General features: G+C 52.3%; 1 pseudogene; it reads right to left on the bottom strand.

Moving 5' to 3' along the window:
* Positions 1 to 20,617, bottom strand: part of LOC140903742 (vasoactive intestinal polypeptide receptor 1-like) — a 68,219-nt pseudogene extending 47,602 nt beyond the window's left edge.
* Positions 20,618 to 25,399: the final 4,782 nt, after the last annotated feature.

Here is a 25,399-nt window from a genome sequence, read left to right as displayed (position 1 = left end):
TACTGAAACCCACTGTTCCATCTAAATATGTGTATCATTCATGCATATGAAGTTATGAGATTGTGTTATATGGTTGTCACTAAAATATGCTGTGGGTTTGGGAAGCACCCAGATACTAGCTCCCCAAAGACAATAGCCAGGGGAATAACCAACGTCCAGGCAGGTGTTGAACAACCATTAACAGCCATTGTCCAGCAAGGGAGCTACAATTCAATGACTCACCTGCATAGGGTCACACCCAGGGAATTGCTCAACCTTGCCTGGGGACTCAGCAATGCCCACCAGATATGCCTAGATTTGTGTTCTCCAAGCACATGGAATAAAGGTATATATTTTACTTTATTTTATTTTGGTAACCATTCTGACTTTTTGCCTATCACTTATAATCACTTAAAATCTATCTTTTGTAGTCAATACATTTGTTTAACTGTTTATCTTTACCAGTGAGTTTGCCTGAAGTGTGCGGTAAATCTGCTCAGGTTTGCAAAGGCTGGTGCATATCCACTTTCCTTTGATGAAGTGATGAACCACTTAATAAATCTGCATTGCTTGTCTTGAGCAGTGCAAGATGGTGTATTCCTGAGGTACAGTGCTGGGAGCTGCGGGGATTTGGCTGGTACCTTTCTCTGTGTGATTCATGAGTGGCTCTGGGAGCATTCATGCAATGTAGCTGGGTGTGGGGCTCCACATGCAGATGTGCTGACTGATCACAGTGCCTGGAGGGGTTTGCTGCTGGTCACTAGCAAGGCACTGTGAGAGACAGCCAGGCTGGAGAGTTTAGGGGGCACAACAGTCCCACCATCCTAGGCTGCACCCTGGGGATCCCATCACATCCAGCTGTGGGCGCTGTTGGGCACAGGAGCCTGAGTGGCTGGGCCTTGGCTCTGGCCAGGGATGGTGATTTCTGAGCTCCTGCCATTGGATGCAATCCGGTCTGTGCCAAAGGCAGATACACTGCTTCTCGGAAGGGTCATAAGCCCTGCAACTGGCAATCTGGGCAGGGAGGGTTCAGCAGGATCCGGTGGGGAGGGGGGCAGCTCTGACAGAGCCTAGGAATTCCCCTCCATCTGTCTAGGACCCTTCTCCATGACATCACTGCCCTTCAAGCGGCTGCAGCACTTCCTTCGGCCACCAAGAGCCTGCACAGCTGGGAGGGGAGAGCACCAGGGAGCAATGAAGGCAGTGGGCAAGTAAGCGAAGGCTGACAGGTTTGTTGCCGTAATAAGCCTGGTCTTTGTTCTGTGAGTGATGGGAGGATGGTTAAGGAAGGAGAGGAGACAATGAACTCAGACAAACACTGTGTGTCTGTGTCTGTGTGTCATGTGTGCATGCACTTATGTTCACGTGTTTCTGTATATGCATGCGTGTGCACTTGTGTGTAAGCATACATGCATGCATGTGTGAGCATGTGTCATTCAGTGATACGAGACTCGGGGAAGGGTGGGCCCTTTGCCCGGTTAGCCCTCTCCACTCTGGGGGCCCCTCACTAATGCCCACTCCATTAGCAGGGGTCAGAAATCACTAAGATCCCAGTGCCTGCATCAGCACCACACGCTCCCACCCAGCCGGCCCCATTACATAGACAGATTGTGTCCGCGAGGCAAGGCACAGTGCTGAGCACGAAGCTTGTGGGTGAGCTGCATAGGCCAGTCATGGCAGGCACCCAGACACTGCTGAGCAGAGCCTGGCAATACTCCCCCAAGGCGCTGCCCTCATCTGTCAGCCTGGTGAGGCAATCAGGGGATGGACCCCTCACTGAGCCAAACGGGATTGGCCGCGGCAGTGCCAAGCATCCATGACAGAGGAACTAACCCAGGACACAGCACCCCTGGAGCTTTGTTAGGGAGCGGAGCCCCCAAGGAAGCCACCCCCAGCTGGGCTATTCTCCCCTTTCCATCCAGGGTGATCCCAGGGTGAGCCCTTGGGGGTGCAGTGGGGGAGGGGACTAGCATGAGCTATTTATACTAGGCACTCTTTGTGTTTCTAGATTCCCCCTCTTTGCCATTTGCAGAGCAGACTCTGGGAGCCCCCTCTCCCTCGACACAAAAACAGGCACCGGAGCATCAATTACAGCAGGCTTATCCGAGTGGAGTTAACTCGGCTTCACTCACCTAGTGACAAACAAAGGCACCCTGTCTCCCCAGATGCTGCCTGCACAGCTGCTGCTGCTCTCCACCCACGGCTGCGCTGCAGCCCCCTTCCGCCAGGGCCAAGGGGACACAAAGCAGCCACTCAGCCCCCCAGTAAATGCCCCTCCAGCTCTGTGCAGGCCCTGCAGAAACCCCACACACAACGGGGGCATCCTGGGGCAGATGGCAGCTTGGCCAGAGGAAGGCGGGGGCAGCTTGGAGGCAGGAGGAGGCATGGCTGGGGCAACTCTGCACCTCAGCTATTTCCTGGCTGCAGCAAGGCCCAGAGACCATGGCATCTGGGTCACAGGCCTGAGGCTACACTGGTCTGTGCTGGGGGGGTCAAAGCTAGAACCAAGGAGGCAACCCCCCTCAGCCCCTGCAGCAGGCCTAGCAGGGTACATGGACAGGCTGAGCTGGGCGCCACTAGCCCCTGTGAACCATTCAAGCCTCTGGGTGATGTTGAACCAGGAACAGAGAGCTGCCCAGCACCATCTCCTAAGCCCAGGATGAAGGGCAGGTGTCTCCTCTCTTTCCTGAATGTTCCTGTGGCTCGGTCTCAATGGTTCTCATCTCTGACATCTGGAATTAGCTCTAGAGTTGCCAACTGTCTACTCGCACAAAACTGAACACCCTTGCCACACCCCTCCTCCAAGGCCCGGCCCCTGCCCTGTCCCTTATCTGAGGCCCCACCCCCTGCTTACTCCTCTCCCCACCTCTCTGTCGCTCGCTCTCTCCATCCTCACTCACTTGCTCATTCTCACTGGGCTGGCTCAGGGGCTTTGGGTATGGGAGGGGGTGAGGACGCTGGCTGGGGGTGTGGGCTCTGGGGTGGGGCTGGGGATGAGGGTTTTGGGGTGCTGAAGGGTGGGATTGAGGGATTCAGAGGGTGGGAGGGGGATCAAGGCTTGGGCAGGGGGCTGGGGCACGGGAGGGGGTGAGGGGTGCAGGCTCCGGGTGGCGTTTACCTCAAGCAGCTCCTGGAAGCAGAAGCATGTCCCTTCTCTGGCTCCTACGCGAGGCGCAGCCAGGTGGTTCTGCACACTGCCCTGTCCATAGGCACCACCCCAGCAACTCCCATTAGCCATGGTGCAGAGCCCCCTGGCTGCCCCTTCGGAGTGCAAGGGAACATGCCGCTGCTTCTAGGAGCTGTGTGGAGTCACGGCAGGCAGGGAGCCTGCCTTAGCCGTGCTGCGCCACTGACTGGACTGGTCCAGTGCTGACCAGAGCTGCCAGGGTCCCTTTTCAACCAGGCATTCTGGTTGAAAACCGGACCCTGGCAACCTTAAATAGCTCTGTATGAGGGGAAGCATCATCCACCATCTCTCACCAGTATGCAGCTCAGGACAGTGCCCTGGTCTCACTGCTTTCAGGGAAGTGCCCTTTGGAGACAACATTCCCTCTTTGGTCAGCTTGTGGGATGTGGCATGGGGCTGTGTCGGCCTGTGGGACATGGCGTAAGGCTGAGTTGGCCTGCAGGATGTGGCATAGGGCTGAGTTGGCCTGCAGGACGTGGCGTAGGGCTGTGTCAGGCTGCGGGACATGGTGTAAGGCTGAGTTGGCCTGCAGGACGTGGCATAGGGCTGAGTTGGCCTGCAGGACGTGGCGTAGGGCTGTGTCAGGCTGCAGGACATGGTGTAAGGCTGTGTCAGGCTGCAGGACGTGTCGTAGGGCTGTGTTAGCCTTCAGGACGTGTCATAGGGCTGAGTCGGCCCGCAGGATGTGGCGTAGGGCTATGTCAGGCTGCGGGACATAGTGCAGGGTTGTGTCAGCCCATGGAACATGGCGTAGGGCTGTGTCGGCCTGCGGAATGTGGCATAAGGCTCAGTCAGTCAGCAGCACATGGTGTCGATCGGAGTCAGGCTGCGGGACGTGGTGCAGGGTTGTGTCAGCCTGCGGGACGTGACGTAGGGCTGTGGTGACCTGCGGGATGTGGCGTCAATCAGTCAGTGTCAGCCTGCGGGACATGGCGTAGGGCTGTGTCAGGCTTTGGGACATGGCGTAAGGCTGAGTAGGCCTCTGGGACACGGCATAAGGCTGAGTCGGCCTGCAGGACGTGGCGTCGGTCGGTGTCAGGCTGCATAGCGTGGCGTAGGGCTGTGTCAAGCTTTGGGACATGGCATGAGGCTGTGTTGACCTGCGGGATATGGCGTAAGGGTCAGTCAGCCAGCAGGACGTAGTGTCGATCAATGTCAGGCTGTGGGATGTGGTGTAGGGCTGTGCCAGGCTGCAGGACATGGTTTTAATATGACCCACAGGGAAGCGCTTGTGGTCTGAGCTGGGAATCTGTGTCCTCAGCTGTCTCCCTGCAATGAGCTGTGCTGGAGTACACGGCCCCAGGAGGTCATTCACAGGCCGCAGCGCTGCTGACAGGTTAGGAATAAATCTGCCTAAACAGTGGATCATATTTTGGATTCTTGTCAGCTCCAGATGGATTCAGGAGGCTGCATTTCCTTTTGGCCTTTCACCTTCTTCGCTCTAGGCATAGGCTGGGCTCACTCAGAGAGGCCCCAAGCAGTCTGGCCGTTTCTGGCTCAGCAGGCAACTTTCTGACATTCACACCAGACCACGATTTTCCTCTTCTGTACACCCATTGTACAAGGCCGTCACCCGCGTGACTCTCCCTCCCTGAGGGCAGGAACTGGAGGAGCTCAACCACCCCACTGATGACAAAGGAAGGCGGGGGAGGTCGGAGCCAAATGAGGCTCTGTCTGGGGGTAGAGAATCCGCCATGTGGAAACCCAGAGGAAAAAGGCCAGAGCTCTTGCTGACACTGAGGAATGTATCTAATTTTTATCCAGCTCATAATAGAGGAACTTCAGGGCCCTTTCTGGAGAAGCCAGTGAGGTCATTTTAGGAATTTCTCTTTCAGATCTCACCCTTATTCTCTGTGCAACCCCAGGACAGACCCCCCACTTCCCCATTTCTGAGCCTAAAATGTTCTGCAGCCTTTGGCCTGGGTTAGTTTGCAGGGCTGGGGCTTCTGCTGGTTGAGTTCACACTGCTCGCTAGGGGCCGTGTGATCTGGTGCACGGGGCAGTACTGCAGAGACTCGCGTTCTCAGCCTGGCTTTGCTGCTGGGTGACCTGCTGCAAGTTGCTTTGTCTCTGGCTCTCCTCCCGCTCTTTGTTGGTTCAGACCGTGAGCTCGCCGGAGCAGGGCCTGCGTCTCACCCCATGCAGCGCCTGGCACAATAGGGCCCTGGGCTCAGCTGCAGCTGTTGTAATACTAGTAACAGAGTAGATTGTGAGGCTCTTGCTCATATCGGCTTGTTCACAGTCCAATGTTCCTCTTGATTGTCCTCCTCCCAAATGTATTTTCTCCCCCTTGGTCCCCATGCCATCCTCCAGCTAGCACAGAGTCCTGCAGTGCGTCTCCTCAGCCACATGGGCTATCTCAATCCTGTGCTTCTTACATCAGCTTCCCACAGAACAGCAAGTCAAGTTCAAGGTCTCAGTCCCTACCTTCAAGGCGCTACAGGGCCTGGGACCAGCATATCCACAAGAGCTGAGAGCTCTGGGATGAAGACAGCACAGGATAGCTCTGCTACTTTGGTCCCACAGAACTTTCTGCCCCAAGGGGGAAGCTTGAATGCTCTCGGGGGCCAGCCCAAGACTCTGGAATGAACTCCCAGAGGAGAGAAACCTCCCCACCTCCTGGTCTGAACACCAGCCACGCCTCTCTGACCGGCCTTCTCTGACACACGTACAGCAGCATGGACACATTGAAACAAAGGCCTACCAGAACGACCCACTCCACCTCCCTCCTGCTATCCACATGGGGAGGGGACGAACTACATGGGACAGAGGTTAGTCATGTCACGTAGTGCACAACTGCAAGGCGCTCGGAACCACAGGGATGGGGTGGGATGAGAATATGCCTTGACGTGAGTAAAATCCCCTCTGGGTTAGCACCACCCTGAGACACTGTCACCGTGACTAGCGCCCCAGGCCAAGAAAGTGTGAGCATCCGTGCTCCAGTGCGAGGAAGGATTGGTGAGAAGGGACTGCAGACATGCCAGATCTTGTCCCCAGAGCAAGGAACAGAGCTGGGGTCCGGGGCATGGGCGGTGGGTATAATAGGCCAGGAGGGGCTAAGCCTGCCCTGGTGCAGCCACCACTGACCCTGCCGCCAGACCCCTGGGCCATGGTGGCCCCGCCTCTTCCCCTCCCTCCTGGGAGTGGGCTTCTGCCGGAAGATTTTGCTTATTTATCATGCGCCATGCAGGTTCCCGGGCTGCTGAAGAGGCAGTATCTGCTACTCAGCTTCCCGGGTCCCTTGGATTCCCCAGGGAGATTGCTGATGATCCTGGGAAGCTGAGTAGCAGACACCACCTCCTCAGCCGCCCTGGAACCTGTATGGCGCATATAAAAGCTCAGCGTTCTCAGCCCGCCACTGCCTGGCTGCTCCTCTCCAGCACTCCACCCCCATAAAAACCACACTGGAGGGAGCAGTCACAGAGAAAATCCTTCCTCCAATCTACACATCCACTGAGGGGCTGGGATAGAGCCCTCTCTGAACAGACACACTGATGGGGGGATGGCCAGGGACAGAGCCCCCTACACAAAAACAGTGGGGGGGGGCAGCTAGAGTGACAGGTTAGGAGCAGAGCACACCCCACAGACCAGAGGGGAACCAAAGCTCCCCCAAACACCCAGCAGGAGGAGACACAGCTCCCCACTCTCACACACATGGAGTGGACAGATCCCTGCGTGGTACTATCCCTAACCCCCCATAATGGCTCTGGACATCCCCGCCCCAGGGTCAATGCATGCCCCGGCTTTGGGCCCCACTCACCTCCCATCTGCCCCAAGGCAGCAGCTCCCTTCCGGGAAGGGCTCGCCCGAGGCAATGGCGAGTGTGAGCACTGAAGGGGCAGGTGGTGCGTGCGTGCAGGCATCCAGCCAGAGCGCAGGTTGGGACTGTTGTGTTTGGGTTGCCTGGGTGAGCGGGGCGGGGAGGGAGTGGGGCCCCGCTGCCCTGAGGGTCACTGGCCTGGCTGCCCATTGGGGATGAAGGTGAACATAGTAGCACACACCAGGCAGGTTTGCAATGCACACATTACCATTAATTTGCAAACTGGACACCATTAACTTAGGCTTGAATAGAGACTGGGAGTGGATGGGTACACAAAGTAAAACTATTTCCCCATGTTTATTCCCCCCCTCCTACTGTTCCTCACACGTTCTTTTCAACTGCTGGAAATGGCCCACCTTGATTATCACTCCAAAAGGTGTTGGCTTTTTTTCTCTCCTGCTGGTAATAGCTTACCTTACCTGTTTCAGAGTAGCAGCCGTGTTAGTCTGTATTCGCAAAAAGAACAGGAGGACTTGTGGCACCTTAGAGATGAACCAATTTATATGAGCATGAGCTTTCGTGAGCTACAGCTCACTTCATCCGATGAAACTGTAGCTCACGAAAGCTTATGCTCAAATAAATTGGTTAGCCTCTAAGGTGCCACTAGTCCTCCTTTTCTTTTTACCTTACCTGATCACTCTCATTACAGTGTGTATGGTAACACCCATTGTTTCATGTTCTCTGTGTATATAAAATCTCCCCCCTGTATTTTCCACGGCATGCATCCGATGAAGTGAGCTGTAGCTCACGAAAGCTTATGCTCAAATAAATTTGTTAGTCTCTAAGGTGCCATAAGTCCTCCTTTTCTTTTTGAGGATACAGACTAACAGGCTGCTACTCTGAAAACTATAAATAATGTAACCAGCCCAATATACTAGTACAGCTGTTCATGTTTTAATCCTTGCTAGCAAACAAATGCTGGAACAATCAGCCCTGGGCGGAGAGGAGGGACGCACACAGTGAGCGGAGAGGGGGCCAAGTGGGGAAAGGGGTGGAGCCTGGGGTGGGGCGGGGCCATGGGTGGAAGAGGTGGGATGGGAAGCTAGCCTCCCGGAGTGGAAGCTTCACCTGCCGCCCATGGTCTGGAGGTTAAAGGGCACCTGTCTATGCACCCTACCCTCTCTGCAGTAGACAGACAGATGCTTTTACTGCCTCCTACCGCCTGGTTTGCAGTGTTTGTTTAAAAAGCAGAACATGAACACTTGAACCCAAATCCAAGAGCAAATAAATGCTTTCTTTCTCCTAAGAATCATAGAATCACAGAATATCAAGGTTGGAAGGGACCTCAGGAGGTCATCTAGTCCAACCCCCTGCTCAAAGCAGGACCGATCGCCAATTAAATCATCCCAGCCAGGGCTTTGTCAAGCCTGACCTTAAAAACTTCAAAGGAAGGAGATTCCACCAGCTCCCTAAGTAACGCATTCCAGTGTTTCACCACCCTTTTTTCCTAATATCCAACCTAAATCTCCCCCACTGCAACTTGAGACCATTAGTCCTTGTTCTGTCATCTGCTACCACTGAGAACAGTCTAGAGCCATCCTCTTTGGAACCCCCTTTCAGGTCGTTGAAAGCAGCTATCAAATCGCCCCTCACTCTTCTCTTTTGCAGACTAAACATCCCCAGTTCCCTCAGCCTCTCCTCATAACTCGTGTTCCAGTCCCCTAATCATTTTTGTTGCCCTCCGCTGGACTCTTTCCAATTTTTCCACATCCTTCTTGTACTGTGGTGCCCAAAACTGGACACAGTACTCCAGATGAGGCCTCACCAATGTGGGGAATAGAGGAAAACGATCACGTCCCTCGATCTGCTGGCAATGCCCCTACTTATACATCCCAAAATGCCATTGGCCTTCTTGGCAACAAGGGCACACCGTTGACTCATATTCAGCTTCTCGTCCACTGTAACCCCTAGGCCCTTTTCTACAGAACTGCTGCCGAGCCATTTGGTCCCTAGTCTGTAGCGGTGCATTGGATTCTTCTGTCCTAAGTGCAGGACTCTGCACTTGTCCTTGTTGAAGTTTAAGGAGTTAAAAATCAGCACTATAAGATCCTTGGTTCTTTTACTTTAAAATATCTGGAATGTCAAGTCTGTTTCACCCTGCTTTTCTGGAGGCTTTGTTGGAGTTTCCAACGTATACTGCAAATCTTCACCCAGGGGCCAGTGTTGGTGAAACTTTCACTGAGGCTTTCTTTTCCCCAAGCATTTGTTAAGCATTGGAATCAAGTCCCTCCCTTCTCCACTAGAGACCTCGCCCCTGTCAGAGAGGCTTCAGGAATGCCCAGTGGTGCTGGAACTCACTCACCTTTCCAGCTGGAAGGCTCTGGAGACTCGTTGCTTTGGTTTTCACTCCTGATTGTTTCCAGACACTCAGCCTCTCGTTCCTGTAAATGCAGAATGATGGAGCACTCCGGGTGGGTCGTCTGCACCTTCAAGAGGAAATGCACAGACACCAGAACACAGGGTGTTAAAGGGCTTTCACTCTTAACACACCTGTGCCTTCTGTTCAAGGACAAAATATTCCTGTGTGTCATATTTCCGCTAGCCCCAGCCCCAGGCAGTCCTCGCGGTGCACCTGTTAGCCCTGATTTTGTCATACGCTTTACGGTTTTTGCCTGGTGAATACTGTTAACAAACATGGCAAAAATGGCAATCATCATTTACAATCCTCTCTGACAGGTTTCAGAGTGGTAGCCGTGTTAGTCTGTATCAGCAAAAAGAACGAGGAGTCCTTGTGGCACCTTGAGACTAACAAATTTATTTGAGCATAAGCTTTCGTGGGCTAAAACCCACTTCACTGAATACATGCAGTGGAAAATACAGTAGGAAGATATATATATACACAGAGAACATGAAAAAATGGGTGTTGCCATGCACACTATAACGAGAGTGATCAATTAAGGTGAGCTATTATCAGCACTGTGTTTAAGAAGTCTCCTCTGAGATCCATGGTGCCATACAGACGAACTGTGCTTTCAATATGGAGCCATTTGAGCCCCTTACCGGGGGGACGGGGGTGCGGGGGATGGACAGACAGCAAAGTATTTGAAACAGAACAAGAGAACAAAATGTATTAGAGACAGAAAAAACTATTAGGACATGTCTCTTGCACTCCTCTGTCAGCCAGGACAGGGTTGTTCCCTGCAATAGATTTCCTAGTTCTTGGTCCTGTCCATTTTAACAGATTTGAAGAGGAGACACCTGCGTGGTTGTAGGAAGGCAAAACCTTTCTCTTATTCCAAGACAAACCAGTGGGAAAGTGTCTCTGCAGTGCAGGCACAGGGGATTCATTAAAGTTTCAGCCTCTGTCATCTGGACAAGTGCTGAATGTACAGGATAGCGAGACATCTGGGAGAGAACGCTCAGACACATTTGGATTTCAGGATCATTCCAGGAAAGTCCATTGCTGGTACATATTTTTAAAGGACAGGAAGGTTATAAACCTTTAATGAGATTGTACAGTTACATAGCCTCCCACATCCCTAAGCCTCCCAAAGCAATTCACAAAATCTGCTCTGCGCCAAAGGAGAGAACAGTAGGCAGGTTGCGAAGTTAAGCACGCAGAAGATAGGAAATGCCCATTCAACCTCCTTGGGCACTTGCATCTTTATTAATATGATTGCCCTGATTTTTCCCCATCTATTTTTACAGTGGGAGAACTGAGGTTCAAAAAGAGTAAGGCCAATGTTTGAAAAATGTCCAAGAATTCTGCCCCCTCAACCAAGACACCTCAGGCCCAGTGTTTCAGAGGCACTAAAGCATCCACAGCTCCCATGATGTCAGAGAGGCCAGGGTTCAGTGCTTCGGAAATCAGTCCTTAGGTGTCTCAAACTGAGTGCCCAGATTAGCCCTGCCATGCCTCAAATTGAGGGTCAATATGGTACAGAGCATGAGGCACTCAGATACTATGGTAACAGTAATAATAGAAGTACTTGAGATGATAGATAGATAGATAGATAGATAGATAGATAGATAGATAGATAGATAGATAGATAGATAGATAGATAGATAGATAGATAGTGAATTAGCCCTTGCACTCAGCAGAAACTGAAAGGAAGATGGTCTAAGGCCATATGGACATCTGCTAATTGGTTCTGCAGTGTGACTCCATTTGACTTTCTCCTGTTCTGTTTCTATAGCTAGTGTGTTGGCCTAGCCATTAGCCACTCACACGGCAGGACAGGCGGTCAATAAGGTCAATTATTTCACCTCTTCAAGTAGTATTCATTTCTTTTGAGTTTTACACAGGAACATGTGCATTGCAAGACTGGATCTGAGCCGAAGTCCACCCAGTCCAGTATGCTGTCTCTTGACAGCACCAGCAGCAGATGGTTCAGAGAAAGGCGTTGGAGATCCCTCCCTAGCACATGTGGGATAATCTGCCCCCAGGAAGATCTCATCATAATCCCTAACAATTAGAAACAATTAGAAATTTCATTAATGACTTTTAAAATGAAAAAGGAAACTGTGCAAAAAGTGGAAACATGGCCAAATTGATAAGGAGGGGTATAAAAGAACAGCACCAGTATGTAGGGACAAAATCAGACAGGCTAAGGCACAAAATGAATTACACCCAGCCAGGAACATAAAAGGCAACAAGAAGAGGTTCTTTAAATACATTAGGAGCAAGAGAAAGACAAAGGAAAATGTAGGTCCTCTACTTAGGAAAACTAATAATTGACATCAAGAAGGCTGAGGTGCTTAATGCCTATTCTGCTTCAGGCTTCACTAAAAAGTTAATTGTGACCAGATACTCAACACAATTAATATTGACAGGTTTCAGAGTAGCAGCTGTGTTAGTCTGTATCCGCAAAAAGAACAGGAGTATTTGTGGCACCTTAGAGACTCACAAATATATTTATTAAAAATTAATATTGACAACCAAGGGGAAGGAATGCAAGCCAAAATACATAAAGAACAGGTTAAAGAATATTTGGATAAGTGGGATGTATTCAAGTCAGCAGGACCTGATGAAATTAATCCTAGGTTACTTCAGAAACTAGCCAAAGCAAATCTCGGAGCCTTTAGCAATTATCTTTGAGAAGTCCTGGAGGATGGGAGAGGTCTCAGAAGACTAGAGAAGCGCAAACATGGAGCAAATTATTAAACAATCAATTTGTAAGAACCTGGAGGATAATACAGTTATAAGGAACACCCAGCATAGATTTGTCAAACCAACTTAATTTCCTTCTTTGATAGGATCAATGACCTAGTGTGTGGGGGGGAAGCAGTAGCCGTGATATACCTTGATTTTAGTGCCGCTTTTGACACAGTTCCGCATGACGGTCTCATAAGTAAACTAGGGAGATGTGCTCTCGATGAAATTACTATAAGGTGGGTGCCCAACTGGTTGAAAGAACATACTCAAAGAGTAGTTTTCAGAGTAACAGCCGTGTTAGTCTGTATTTGCAAAAAGAAAAGGAGTACTTGTGGCACCTTAGAGATGAACCAATTTATTTGAGCATAAGTTTTCATGAGCTACAGCTCACTTCATCGGATGCATACCATGGAAACTGCAGAAGACATTATATACACAGAGACCATGAAACAATACCTCCTCCCACCCCACTCTCCTGCTGGTAATTAAGGAGAGTGATCACTTTAGATAAGCTATTACCAGCAGGAGAGTGGGGTGGGAGGAGGTATTGTTTCATGGTCTCTGTGTATATAACGTCTTCTGCAGTTTCCACAGTATGCATCCGATGAAGTGAGCTGTAGCTCACGAAAGCTTATGCTCAAATAAATTGGTTCGTCTCTAAGGTGCCACAAGTACTCAAAGAGTAGTTACCAATGGTTTGCTGTCAAATTGGGAGGGTGTATCTAATGGGGTCCCGGGGTGGGGGTGTCAGTCCCTGACAGGTCAGTCCGGTACTATTTAATATTTTCATTAATGACTTGGATAATGGAGTGGAGAATATGCTTATAAAATCTGCAGATGACACCAAGCTGGGAGGGGTCGCAAGCACTTTGGAGGACAGGTTTAGAATTCAAAATGACCTTGACAAATTGGAGAATTGGTCTGAATTCAGCCAGATGAAATTCAATAAAGACAAGGGGAAAGTACTTGACTTAGTAAGGAAAAACCACATGCACAACAGCAAACTGGGGAATAACTGAGTAGGTGGTAGTAGTGCTGGAGAGGGTCAGGGGCTTGTGGTGGACCACAAACTGAATGCAAGTCGTCAAAGTGATACAGCTGCAAAAAAGACGAATACAATTCTGAGATGTATTAACAGGAGTGTTGTATGTAAGACACAGAAGGTAATTCTGCCACTCTACTCGGCACTGGTGAGGCCCCAGCTGGAGTACTGCATCCAGTTCTGGGCACTACGCTTTAGGAAAGATGTGGACAAATTGGAGAGAGTTCAGAGGAGAGCAACAAAAATGATCAAAGGTTTAGCAAACCTGACCTCTGAGGAAAGGTTGAGAAAACTGGGCATGTTTTGTCCTGAGAAAAGAAGACTGAGGAGGGACCTGATAACAGTCTGCCAATGTGTTAAGGGCTGTTATAAGTAGGATGGTGATCAATTGTTCTCCATCTCCACTGAAGGTAGGACAAGACATAATGCAGAAAGGGAGGTGTAGGTTAGCTATTAGGGAAAACGTTGTAACTAGGACCACCAAGGGAGATAGTGTACTCCCAACTATTGGAAGCAAGCTGGGCAAATCCCTGTCAGGGATGGTTGAGGTTTAGCTGGTTCTGCCACAGCACTGGGGGCTGGACTTGACCTCTCAAAGTGCCTTCCAGCCTGACATTTCTATGATTCTATGAGATCTTAGAGCAGGAGTCTTTAGCTCCCTGCGGATGCTCTGTGCTAGCACTAACTGCGATAACACAGGAGAGCTCAGGGATCCATAGACATGTCCAATCCCTCTTTGAATCCTGCTAAGCAGGTTTTCGTACAGCATTTCAGACATTCCAAACGTTTCCCAGCAGGCGGTATCCAGGGACACTGAATCACTATCTCAGCATTCCAGGAGCTGGGAGCTGAGGTCATTGGGACAAGGGGGCTGCTGAACTGGGGGTTTGGACAGAGCCAGAGACAGTGAAGTTCTGATGTGGAGGCACTTTTGACCACATGGAATGGCTAAGGTCCATCACAAGGGAAACCTGCTTGGGGACTTTAGAAAGCCGGGCTGCGCAGGACTCCCTCCCATAGACCTTCGCAAAGGGAGGAGAATGGAGTGTACAGCTATGGTGGGCTGCAGCCAGTGAAAAAGGAGACTGGCTGGGGCCTGGAGGCAGACAGAGCTAAGGAGCCAGGACTGGAGACTGAGGAGCTGAGGAGTTGGTTAAACCAATGGTTCTCAACCAAGGGTCTGGGGCCCCCTAGGAGGCGGTGAGCAGATTTCAGGGGGTTCACCAAGCATGGCCAGTGTTAGACTCACTAGGGCCCAGGGCAGGAAGCTGAAGTCCAGCTGCATGGGACTGCTGCCTGGGGCACCAAGCCCCACCACCTGGGGCTGAAGCCAAAGCCTGAGCAACTTAGTTTCACAGTGCCCCCTGTGGCATGAGGCCCTGGGCAACTGCCCTGCTTTCTACCCCCTAATGCCATCCCTGGCTTTCATATGCAGAGAAACAGTTGTTATGGCACAGCTGGGCCGTGGAGTTTTTATAGCATGGTTGGGAGGTGGGGGTGGCTCAGAAAGAAAAGGCTTGGGAACCCCTGGGTTAAACCATCATAGCTGCTCTAGGAAAACCTCTGCACCCCGACGCAGAAAGCATTAGCCAGTGCTCAAGCTTCCTGCAGACACACACACTCAAAACAAGAGGCACCTGGCATGCTACTTTACAAACAACAAAGGCAATTCTCATGCAAAAACTTAGCTACAGTTATGGTTGCTGTGTGCAGTTCTGGAGCAGACATATGGGGCCACTGAGCACAGCCATGAACTCCCTCAAACATTAAAGACTAAGGATATCATAAGGTTCCATCAACAGTTTTGACACCAGTCTAGCCTCCAGTTCACACAGAGACACCATCTCTCTGAGCAGCGTCCAAACAACCTTAACTCTGCCCCTGCTCTAGTATTTTATGGGCAGATCCAGCTTCCACCTAAATCAATAATAAGCCTCTTTCTGCTGACTTTAATGGGAGTTGGACCAGGCATTTATACTATGTGCCTTTTTAGCATGGCAAATATGGATAGCTGACTACATGATTAGTTGTATCACCATGGACTAGGATGCCATTGTGTGAGGTGCTGTCCAAATACAAACCAAGAGACAGTCCTTCTGCATAGAGCTTACAGTCTGAGTACATTATTTGTTCTGTGGCATCCAGTTGCCTCGTTCATTATGGCACATACAATTCCTGCTTTTATAGAAAAGCTGTCATTTTATGATCTGGTGTGAGAGGTCTGTTTAAGTCAATGTTCATTATATTTGTCTAATTATCAGTGCCTGGAATTATTTTGCTCAGTAGGAAAATACTGTAGTTTGGACATGTTTCTATGGTACAAAGCTGGGCACTCTCAGGAACTCTCATGTACTCCCTTGGTGGCTTCTGGGAGCACACAGTCTCCCTAGGACTCAAGGACGAGGAGTTCAAACCCACTAGGCAGGTGCTGCATATTCTGGGTGCAGCTGTGCTCTCAACCTGCCTTTCTGTTTGCCTGCTGGAAGCAGCGGGTAGTATCGTGCTTTGTGTGCATGTCAGGGCAGATTCCGAGTCTCTTGCTAGATCCCAGTAGTCTGGAAGGAACTGGTGAATTTTGTGCACAGCTGTGTGAAAAACCAGATTCTCACAACTCCGCGTGACTGAGAGGCTGGCATAAAGTGCTTGCGCATGGTTCTGAGAGGAAGCTACAGTTTAGTCGCAGTGGATAGCTATCTTTTGGTCACAGGGTCTTTGTATGCTAGTGGGTGAATGCTCAGGTTCAGTGGTCTGCATGTGTGAACGGGAGGCTGGACTGGTTCATGGAACCTCAACCATGGTTTAATGTTTGGGGGGCAGGGGAAATGGTTGAGTTCAATGATCCTCTGAATCATGCTGAACCACACCTTGCAACGTGTCCTTTGGGATTAGACTACAGTGATCAGGAAGGTAACCCAGCCTTGCTTATAAAGAATTAAGTTAAGCCCTGTGGACTTCTGGGAGGTTTGCACAGGTGAAATTGTTTGCTCCCAGACATCATGGTGATGGGTGTGTTCAAAATATGTGGCTGGATCCTTCACTAGCTCAGCATTTTCCATCTCTGTTCATGGGGATGGAAGTTGTCTCCAGAGCTTCAGAGCCTGCTCAGAGCCCTGTGTCAGCACGTTGAGCAGACAGCCGACAGGCTCTCACAACGTGACCTATGGGGCTTGGGCTGAGCTGTCACTCTGATCTCATCTCAACCCAGCTGTGCAGAGACTCCAGAGAGGGGGAAAGTCAGGTGGGGGTCTTCCTTATCGCGGGCCTGATCCTGCACAGTGCTGAGCTCCCGCAGTTTGCACCTAAACCAATGGGAGCTGAGACTTCTCAGCACCGCCAGGGGCTGCTGAGCACCCCGTGGGATCCAGCCCTAGAAGGACTCCCCACATTGTACAGCACCATGGCATCTGCTTGACCTACATGCACACGTCCTGCTGCGACTGCTCCAAGTCTTAGAGGCAGCGAGCACCCAGTGGCCTTGCTTCGGAAGATTGTTCTCTCTTTCTATTAGCAATTGCTCTCAACTGTCATTTCCGGGAAGGAGCTGCTGCTGAGTTTGCCCTGGGGTAATTCAGCAAGTGTCCCTTTGCGGTGGGGGGGGGGGGGGGCGACATTCTCTGTCTCTAATGCTGGGATTGTCAGGTGCGGAAACCAAGCTGGAATTTGCAAATGCAATACAACTGCCCTCCCTCCAGGAATGTGTTAGTGCTCTCCGTGTTCTGCTGTGCAGTCTAGACATGCGGCTGTTGCAAGCACACATTTCTCAGGGCTGGCAGCAACCGCTGTTGTGATTGCTCCTGGGGTTCCTCATCCTGACAGCGATAGTTTGGCATAGGGGCTGAATTCTCTCTCGCCAAAGGAGAGCAGGGGAATCACCCTAAGAGAGGTGATCCCAGCTCTCAGCATCAGCCATGCATAACTGTGAGTCACCTCTGCAGCTCTGTTACTAAAACATAAAGGTCAGGGTGAGGATGGCAGCAGAGTTATTGGCTGGAGGCAGAGTTACGGTTACTGAGAAAGTTCGGGTTCGGGTCATTTTAAAGTAACTCCAGCTGGATTAGTGTTGGAGTCAAAGAGACCTTAGGTTTCACGGTTAGGGTTAAGAGGACCTGACAGCACTTCACATTGGACTTTCCTGAACTCAGAGACTGCTTTCAGGTCTAGTGGCCTTGGGTACCCAAGAGCTAGCTTGGGCCTTTAGTCACAGCCCTGAGCAAAGCATGATGGGTAAGACACTGCACCTCAGAGACAGGCCTCCATGGCATGGCTCCCTCCCTGTGCCTTCCTTCTGGTGTTAGTTGTGTGCTGGGGACATAGAGTTGCAGCGAAGCAGAACACCACAGCTGTGCTGACTGGCATAGCTGGGGGGGAGCCATGATTCTGCCCCCGCACTCCTCCCCACCTGCTCTAAAGGGGCACAGCAGGCACATGGGGTTGCCAGGGAGCACCTCTGCAGCGGCACATGGGACAGCCCCATCAGGCTGTTTGGTCTCCTAGCTGCTGCGCCAGGCACCCAGATAGGACACCTGAGCCCCACATTCAGACACTGACCCCACTGCAGAATCTGCCCCATTTGGAGACAGCAGGCTCCATTCAGTGCTCTCCTCTCCCCCTCTTCCATTCCACTCCAGGCCCCCCCTTGGCAGTGCCTGTATCTCTAGGCAAGGGGTGGGGGTGCAGTCTGCCCCTGGAGCCCATCTGCACCCCACAGACAGCTTCACTACAGTGTGATGGGCAGGGTCTGCTCCCTGGGGGGATGAATGTGCAGGCGAAGCACCAGGGAATTGGGGGCAGGGGAGTCCCTGGTTGCCAGGGGCACTAGGTTCAGGGTTAGGGTTCAGACGTTCAACACACCACCTGACTGTGTTCCCAGCCTGGGACCCTGCCCTCCCTTATGGGCTCCGGGATGGGGACACCGTGAGAGTCGGGGTCAGCGCTGAGGAATGAAGCAGCAGCAATAGCCAGGCAGAGCCAGGAGCCAAGAAAGGCCCTTCCTGCTCCACACGTTGGCCCCTGTAACAGAGATTCCAGGTGGCCCATGGTCTCCAGACCTGGCCCTGCAGGTAACAACCCTGCCCATTAGCACTGGCTGGGCTGGGCTACAGCATGGTTCGGCTCAGCACGGTTACCGTGAGGCTGTGCCTAAAGCAGGCAGCTGTGGTGCTGACACACGCAGGGGCCCCAGTTCACAGGGCGTCTGGGGAGGAGGCTAAGGGGGCACCTTCATGCCGCCCCTTTGGGGTCTAACGCGGGCTCTGGTGCCATTAGAGCATGTCAGGGCAGCTCTTGCTGATGTGCTGCTTCCCAGGGCCCCAATGGACACTGAGGAGCAGAGACTCTCCGGATTGCAGTGTGTCTCCCCACGCCCTCTTCCTACCCTGCTCCATCCACTCTGACAGCCCCCTGCGCTGGGGCCTGGGAGTAGGTGGGGACAGGAAGGTGGGGGACCCCCCTCGCCCAGGGGCGTTCCTCTCTCCACCACCACAGCAGCTTGCAGGGGCTTTAGGCCAAGGGGGACTTGGCCCCAGGAGCAGGGGGACTGTGTGAAAAGTAAAGCAGGTCCTGGCTCCCAGGGGAGTCTGCCCAAGGCCTGAGGAGCCCAAACCAAGCTGAGAATAGAGAGCTAGTCATGCCCGTTGCTGCAGCATCCCCCTCTCCTGGCCAGCCCTGGAATCGTAGTGTCCTTTGCGCTGGACCTGGGTGGATGCTGCCAGCAGGATGGGGGTCCATGGTGCTTCCCCATCCTGTGCCCCTATGGGGGAGGGCGGGCAGGTGCTGCCTGGGGGCCATCCCAAAGGGCGAAGTGGGGAGGGTTGGCAGGCAGAGCTGGGCTGATGTGGAGCCGGTCATCCAGCGCCCCTCTGGTGTGCAGGATGCCTGTGCTGAACCTTCTCCTCCCAGTTTGCTCCTCCTCCAGGCAGGGCTATGGAGGTTGACGGGGTTGGGGGGTGAGACAGGAGAGGCTGTCCTTTGCTCAGGTGAACTCAAGTACCTCTGCCTGGGAGGGAGGCAGGGACAGACAGGACAGAAGAAGCTGGGATTTCGCTGCTAGCCTAGGGCTCAGGAGACCCGTGTTCAGTTTCCCACTCTGCAACAGACTCCCTGCATGACCTTGGCCAAGTCACTCTGGCCCAGAGCCAAAGGTAATTAGGTGCCTAATTAGGTGGGAGTTCAGAGCCTACCTGCTTTGGTGTCTCTGGGCCTTAGTTCCCATCTATGCAATGGGGAGAACACCCTTGCTGGCCCCCGGGGTGGGGATGGGAGGGTGAGGCTAAATACATTACAGTCTACAAGATGCCCAGGTACTTCCAGGATGGGGATCAGATGAGAGATGGGGTCAAAGGAGTCTCAAGTTATGACTCCCGAAGTCCCTGGGGAGGGTCAGGAGTAATTCAGGCAGGAGCAGAGGGCTTGCCTCCAGAGAGGGCAGAAGCAGCTGCCAGTACAGGCTTTCTGTAGGAGCCTGGCAGTGCCAGCTGCTACTCACTGCCCCACTCCTTCCACCCCCTCCCTTGGGCCCAGGGGCCAGCGGCTCCCGAGCTCACTGGGACGTTGCTGGCAGCCCCTGCCTGAGACGTTAGCGGTAGGTTTGTTTCCATCCAGTGAATTCCGCCTCACTTCACCATCATCACATTAGCCAGCGCACAAAGGGGCAGCCTTGGCTCAGAGCCCCCGGCGCGCACCTAGCCCTGGCAAGCCCAGCTCCGGGCTCATCACCTCTCTAGTGGGGTGGGGCAGGGGAGGGGGAAGTCTTTTGTTCCTTGAAAGAGAAGACTCTCTGCGCACTGCAGGGCGAAACTGAAAGTGTCTCTTTGCCTGTCCGGCTCCAAACCTGCTGCTGAGCTGGTATTTCAGAGACTTCCCAGCTAGCCCATCACTGCAACCTGCTCCAGAATGCCCAGGGAGGGGACAGTGGGCAACTGAATCAGAGAGCGGGGCAGGCCCCGCCTGGCAGAGGGCTCTTGGGGAACTGCCCCAGGGCATGCAGACCTCTCCCATCCCACTGGGGAGCCCCAGGGCGAGCCCTGCTCTCCTTGCTCATCCACTTTTAAGTGCTGCTCTGGGGAGGAAACAGCCTGAAGAACCCCTGTGGGACAGCAAGAGGGACTGAAAGGGGTGCCAGGGCTCTGAACTGCCAGGCCCAGAGGTGCTGGGGCTATGAACTGCCAGGCCCTGGCACAAATTAAGCCCTGGGGACTGGTAGGCACAGAAATGGAAGCCAATCTGGCACTGGCTGCCCTGTGGCACCACACCACTCAGTGCTGAGAGTGGGTGGCTAACGCAACTCCGTCTGCCAGCGTAGGTGCTGCCCCTCCCACCCATCACAGGCCCTCCCCTGCCTCCTGCGGCCAGGATCCTCGGCCGGGAGCACTGGCCTGGGGTGGGAGCAGGAGGGAGATTTTGCGGCCTTGGCACTGCACTTACCGGTGTGAGTGGGATCGCTACCAGCAGGAGCAGCAGCCGCCAGACCCCAAAGGGCTGCCATGTTCTCCGCATCTCTGGAGCAGGGAGCTGCTTCTCCCCCTGCTTCTGGGGGTCAGTCCACGGAGGACAGGGGATCAGTCCAGCTCCTCTTTTATGTCCCTGCCTCTGCTCCTTCTCTGATGGGATCCACCAAGTGTAATCAAGGCACCTGGCCTCAGTGATGGCCCTGGCACGCAGATCCCTCTGCACGCTCAGCTCCCTCTGCGCTCCCAGCTCCCCCTGCACGCCCAGCTCCCCCTGCGCCCTCCCTGTGCACCAGATCAGCCTAGTCCCTCAGGTCCTGTTGAGCCCTGACACTGTCTCCCACTTCCTCCCTTCTCGCCCCACAGTCTTCTGCCAGTTCCTTCCTCTGTACTCTGCTCCAGCCGAGCCCCCGTGCCTGCCCCACACACCTGGCTCCGGCTGTTCACCCAGCTCCCACCTGCCCCTTTGCTCCTTCCCTGGGCCCTGGCCCCGGCTCCCCTTCCCTGCCCAGCTCCAGCCGGTCTCTCTCCCAGAAACTGCATGTGACAGCTCCTGTATCTGGTAGAATGACAGGCTCCACCCTCCTCCCCACGCAGGAGGCTAGATGGAAAGTGCAGGGATTGGGGGATTCCCAAGCTGGGCGCTACCCAGTGCAATCCAGGGCCTGCCCCCACTGCTGCCCCCCACAAGGCATGAGTCCTTCCCCGGCACTCTAAGCTTTCCCTGGTGATCTAGGGGTTCCAAGCTGAGCTACCCCAGGCCCACACAGGGACAGGGAGCCCCTCTGCATCACCAGGCGTGGGGCTTTCTTGTGCGCCTCATTGGTCAGAAGCCATAGGGAGGGGGACCCCAGCCAGCCGCTAGTGCAGCTTGGAAGCCGTACAGCCCTGGTGAGGGGGCTGCCTGGGGCACCGAGGAACATACAGCATTGCCAGCCTCAAATGAGCAAAAATCATGAATCAGAGCAAAAGAATCAGGAGATTGGCAAAAAACATCATGAGACTGAGGGGCGGAGGGGTAAGACTGTCTCATGGGGTTTTGTGTGTCTTTTGCTCACTGAACACCCTGGCCCGACGACTAGTGCTGCCCTTGTTCCCAAACATACTGGGTGGGGGGGTTATGGCCCCTGCTGCAGGAGCTCTCACCCCCCCCCCACATCTGCCTGGCCCCTGCCCAGCAATTAACCCTGCCTCCACCCAGCCCCCACCACAATCAGCTCACTGCCCCCAACCCCAACTCTGCTCCTCCAGGGGCTCTTCACCCCCCATTCCCAGACCTGAAGGGATGCAGCGGGGTCCCCTTTGCCCCCTCCAGGCAAGGGGGGCCAGCTACACAGGCTCTTCACCCTCCCCCCCAGCCAAGCTGTTGCGGGGGGGGGGGGAGCAAAGGAGTCATCCTCAGCACACAGGAGGGGAGGAGGGGGCCGGGTTGCCCTGAGTTACCAGGCTCTTTCTGCTCCTCCTCCCCTCCTGTAAGGATGGGGTGGATTGCTGATGGGAGCAGGAGGAGAAGAGCACTTAGGGTGACCACCCGTCCCTTATGTCAAGGTGCATTGAAATGGATTACAACTGATACTAAGTGCCAGTTTAAAGATTACATTGAAGCTCATTACAGGTTTCAGAGTAACAGCCGTGTTAGTCTGTCTTCGCAATAAGAAAAGGAGGACTTGTGGCACCTTAGAGACTAACCAATTTATTTGAGCATGAGCTTTCGAGAGCTACAGCTCACTTCATCGGATGCATACCGTGGAAACTGCAGCAGACTTTATATACACACAGAGAATATGAAACAATACCTCCTCCCACCCCACTGTCCTGCTGGTAATAGCTTATCTAAAGTGATCATCAGGTTGGGCCATTTCCAGCACAAATCCAGGTTTTCTCACCCTCCACCCCCCCACACAAATTCACTCTCCTGCTGGTGATAGCCCATCCAAAGTGACAACTCTTTGCACAATGTGCATGATAATCAAGTTGGGCCATTTCCTGCACAAATCCAGGTTCTCTCACCCCCTCACCCCCCTCCCAAAAACCACACACACAAACTCACTCTCCTGCTGGTAATAGCTCATCCAAAGTGACCACTCTCCCTACAATGTGCATGATAATCAAGGTGGGCCATTTCCAGCACAAATCCAGGTTTTCTCACACACACCCCCACCCCCATACACACACAAACTCACTCTCCTGCTGGTAATAGCTCATCCAAACTGACCACTCTCCAAGTTTAAATCCAAGTTAAACCAGAACATCTGGGGGGGGGGGTAGGAAAAAACAAGGGGAAATAGGCTACCTTGCATAATGACTTAGCCACTCCCAGTCTCTATTTAAGCCTAAATTAATAGTATCCAATTTGCAAATCACAGAATATCAGGGTTGGAAGGGACCTCAGGAGGTCATCTAGTCCAACCCCCTGCTTAAAGCAGGACCAATCCCCAATTTTTGCCCCAGATCCCTAAATGGCCCCCTCAAGGATTGAACTCACAACCCTGGGTTTAGCAGGCCAATGCTCAAACCACTGAGCAAATGAATTCCAATTCAGCAGTTTCTCGCTGGAGTCTGGATTTGAAGTTTTTTTGTTTTAAGATAGCGACCTTCATGTCTGTGATTGCGTGATCAGAGAGATTGAAGTGTTCTCCGACTGGTTTATGAATGTTATAATTCTTGACATCTGATTTGTGTCCATTTATTCTTTTACGTAGAGACTGTCCAGTTTGACCAATGTACATGGCAGAGGGGCATTGCTGGCACATGATGGCATATATCACATTGGTGGATGTGCAGGTGAACGAGCCTCTGATAGTGTGGCTGATGTTATTAGGCCCTGTGATGGTGTCCCCTGAATAGATATGTGGGCACAATTGGCAATGGGCTTTGTTGCAAGGATAAGTTCCTGGGTTAGTGGTTCTGTTGTGTGGTATGTGGTTGTTGGTGAGTATTTGCTTCAGGTTGCGGGGCTGTCTGTAGGCAAGGACTGGCCTGTCTCCCAAGATTTGTGAGAGTGTTGGGTCATCCTTTAGGATAGGTTGTAGATCCTTAATAATGCGTTGGAGGGGTTTTAGTTGGGGGCTGAAGGTGACGGCTAGTGGTGTTCTGTTATTTTCTTTGTTAGGCCTGTCCTGTAGTAGGTAACTTCTGGGAACTCTTCTGGCTCTATCAATCTGTTTCTTTACTTCTGCAGGTGGGTACTGTAGTTGTAAGAAAGCTTGACAGAGATCTTGTAGGTGTTTGTCTCTGTCTGAGGGGTTGGAGCAAATGCGGTTGTATCGCAGAGCTTGGCTGTAGACGATGGATCATGTGGTGTGGTCAGGGTGAAAGCTGGAGGCATGCAGGTAGGAATAGCGGTCAGTAGGTTTCCGGTATAGGGTGGTGTTTATGTGACCATTGTTTATTAGCACTGTAGTGTCCAGGAAGTGGATCTCTTGTGTGGACTGGACCAGGCTGAGGTTGGTGGTGGGATGGAAATTGTTGAAATCATGGTGGAATTCCTCAAGGGCTTCTTTTCCATGGGTCCAGATGATGAAGATGTCATCAATATAGCGCAAGTAGAGTAGGGGCTTTAGGGGACGAGAGCTGAGGAAGCGTTGTTCTAAATCAGCCATAAAAATGTTGGCATACTGTGGGGCCATGCGGGTACCCATAGCAGTGCCGCTGATCTGAAGGTATACATTGTTCCCAAATGTGAAATAGTTATGGGTAAGGACAAAGTCACAAAGTTCAGCCACCAGGTTAGCCGTGACATTATCGGGGATAGTGTTCCTGACGGCTTGTAGTCCATCTTTGTGTGGAATGTTGGTGTAGAGGGCTTCTACATCCATAGTGGCCAGGATGGTGTTATCAGGAAGATCACCGATGGATTGAAGTTTCCTCAGGAAGTCAGTGGTGTCTCAAAGGTAGCTGGGAGTGCTGGTAGCGTAGGGCCTGAGGAGGGAGTCTACATAGCCAGACAATCCTGCTGTCAGGGTGCCAATGCCTGAGATGATGGGGCGCCCAGGATTTCCAGGTTTATGGATCTTGGGTAGTAGATAGAATATCCCAGGTCGGGGTTCCAGGGGTGTGTCTGTGCGGATTTAATCTTGTGCTTTTTCAGGAAGTTTCTTGAGCAAATGCTGTAGTTGCTTTTGGTAACTCTCAGTGGGATCACAGGGTAATGGCTTGTAGAAACTCGTGTTGGAGAGCTGCCGAGCAGCCTCTTGTTCATATTCCGACCTATTCATGATGACGACAGCACCTCCTTTGTCAGCCTTTTTGATTATGATGTCAGAGTTGTTTCTGAGGCTGTGGATGGCATTGCGTTCCGCATGGCTGAGGTTATGGGGCAAGTGACGCTGCTTTTCCACAATTTCAGCCCGTGCACGTCAGCGGAAGCACTCTATGTAGAAGTCCAGTCTGCTGTTTCGACCTATCTTAAAACAAAAAAACTTCAAATCCAGACTCCAGCGAGAAACTGCTGAATTGGAATTCATTTGCAAATTGGATACTATTAATTTAGGCTTAAATAGAGACTGGGAGTGGCTAAGTCATTATGCAAGGTAGCCTATTTCCCCTTGTTTTTTCCTACCCCCCCCCCCCCCCCAGATGTTCTGGTTTAACTTGGATTTAAACTTGGAGAGTGGTCAGTTTGGATGAGCTATTACCAGCAGGAGAGTGAGTTTGTATGTGTATGGGGGTGGGGGGGTGTGTGTGAGAAAACCTGGATTTGTGCTGGAAATGGCCCACCTTGATTATCATGCACATTGTAGGGAGAATGGTCACTTTGGATGAGCTATTACCAGCAGGATAGTGAGTTTGTGTGTGTGGTTTTTGGGAGGGGGGTGAGGGGGTGAGAGAA

The sequence above is a fragment of the Lepidochelys kempii genome, chromosome 27, assembly GCF_965140285.1.
Source record: "Lepidochelys kempii isolate rLepKem1 chromosome 27, rLepKem1.hap1, whole genome shotgun sequence".
Lineage (NCBI taxonomy): Eukaryota > Metazoa > Chordata > Testudines > Cheloniidae > Lepidochelys > Lepidochelys kempii.
The sequence above is the reverse complement of the archived record's forward strand: the minus strand, read 5'-3'. Positions and strand labels throughout refer to the sequence as shown.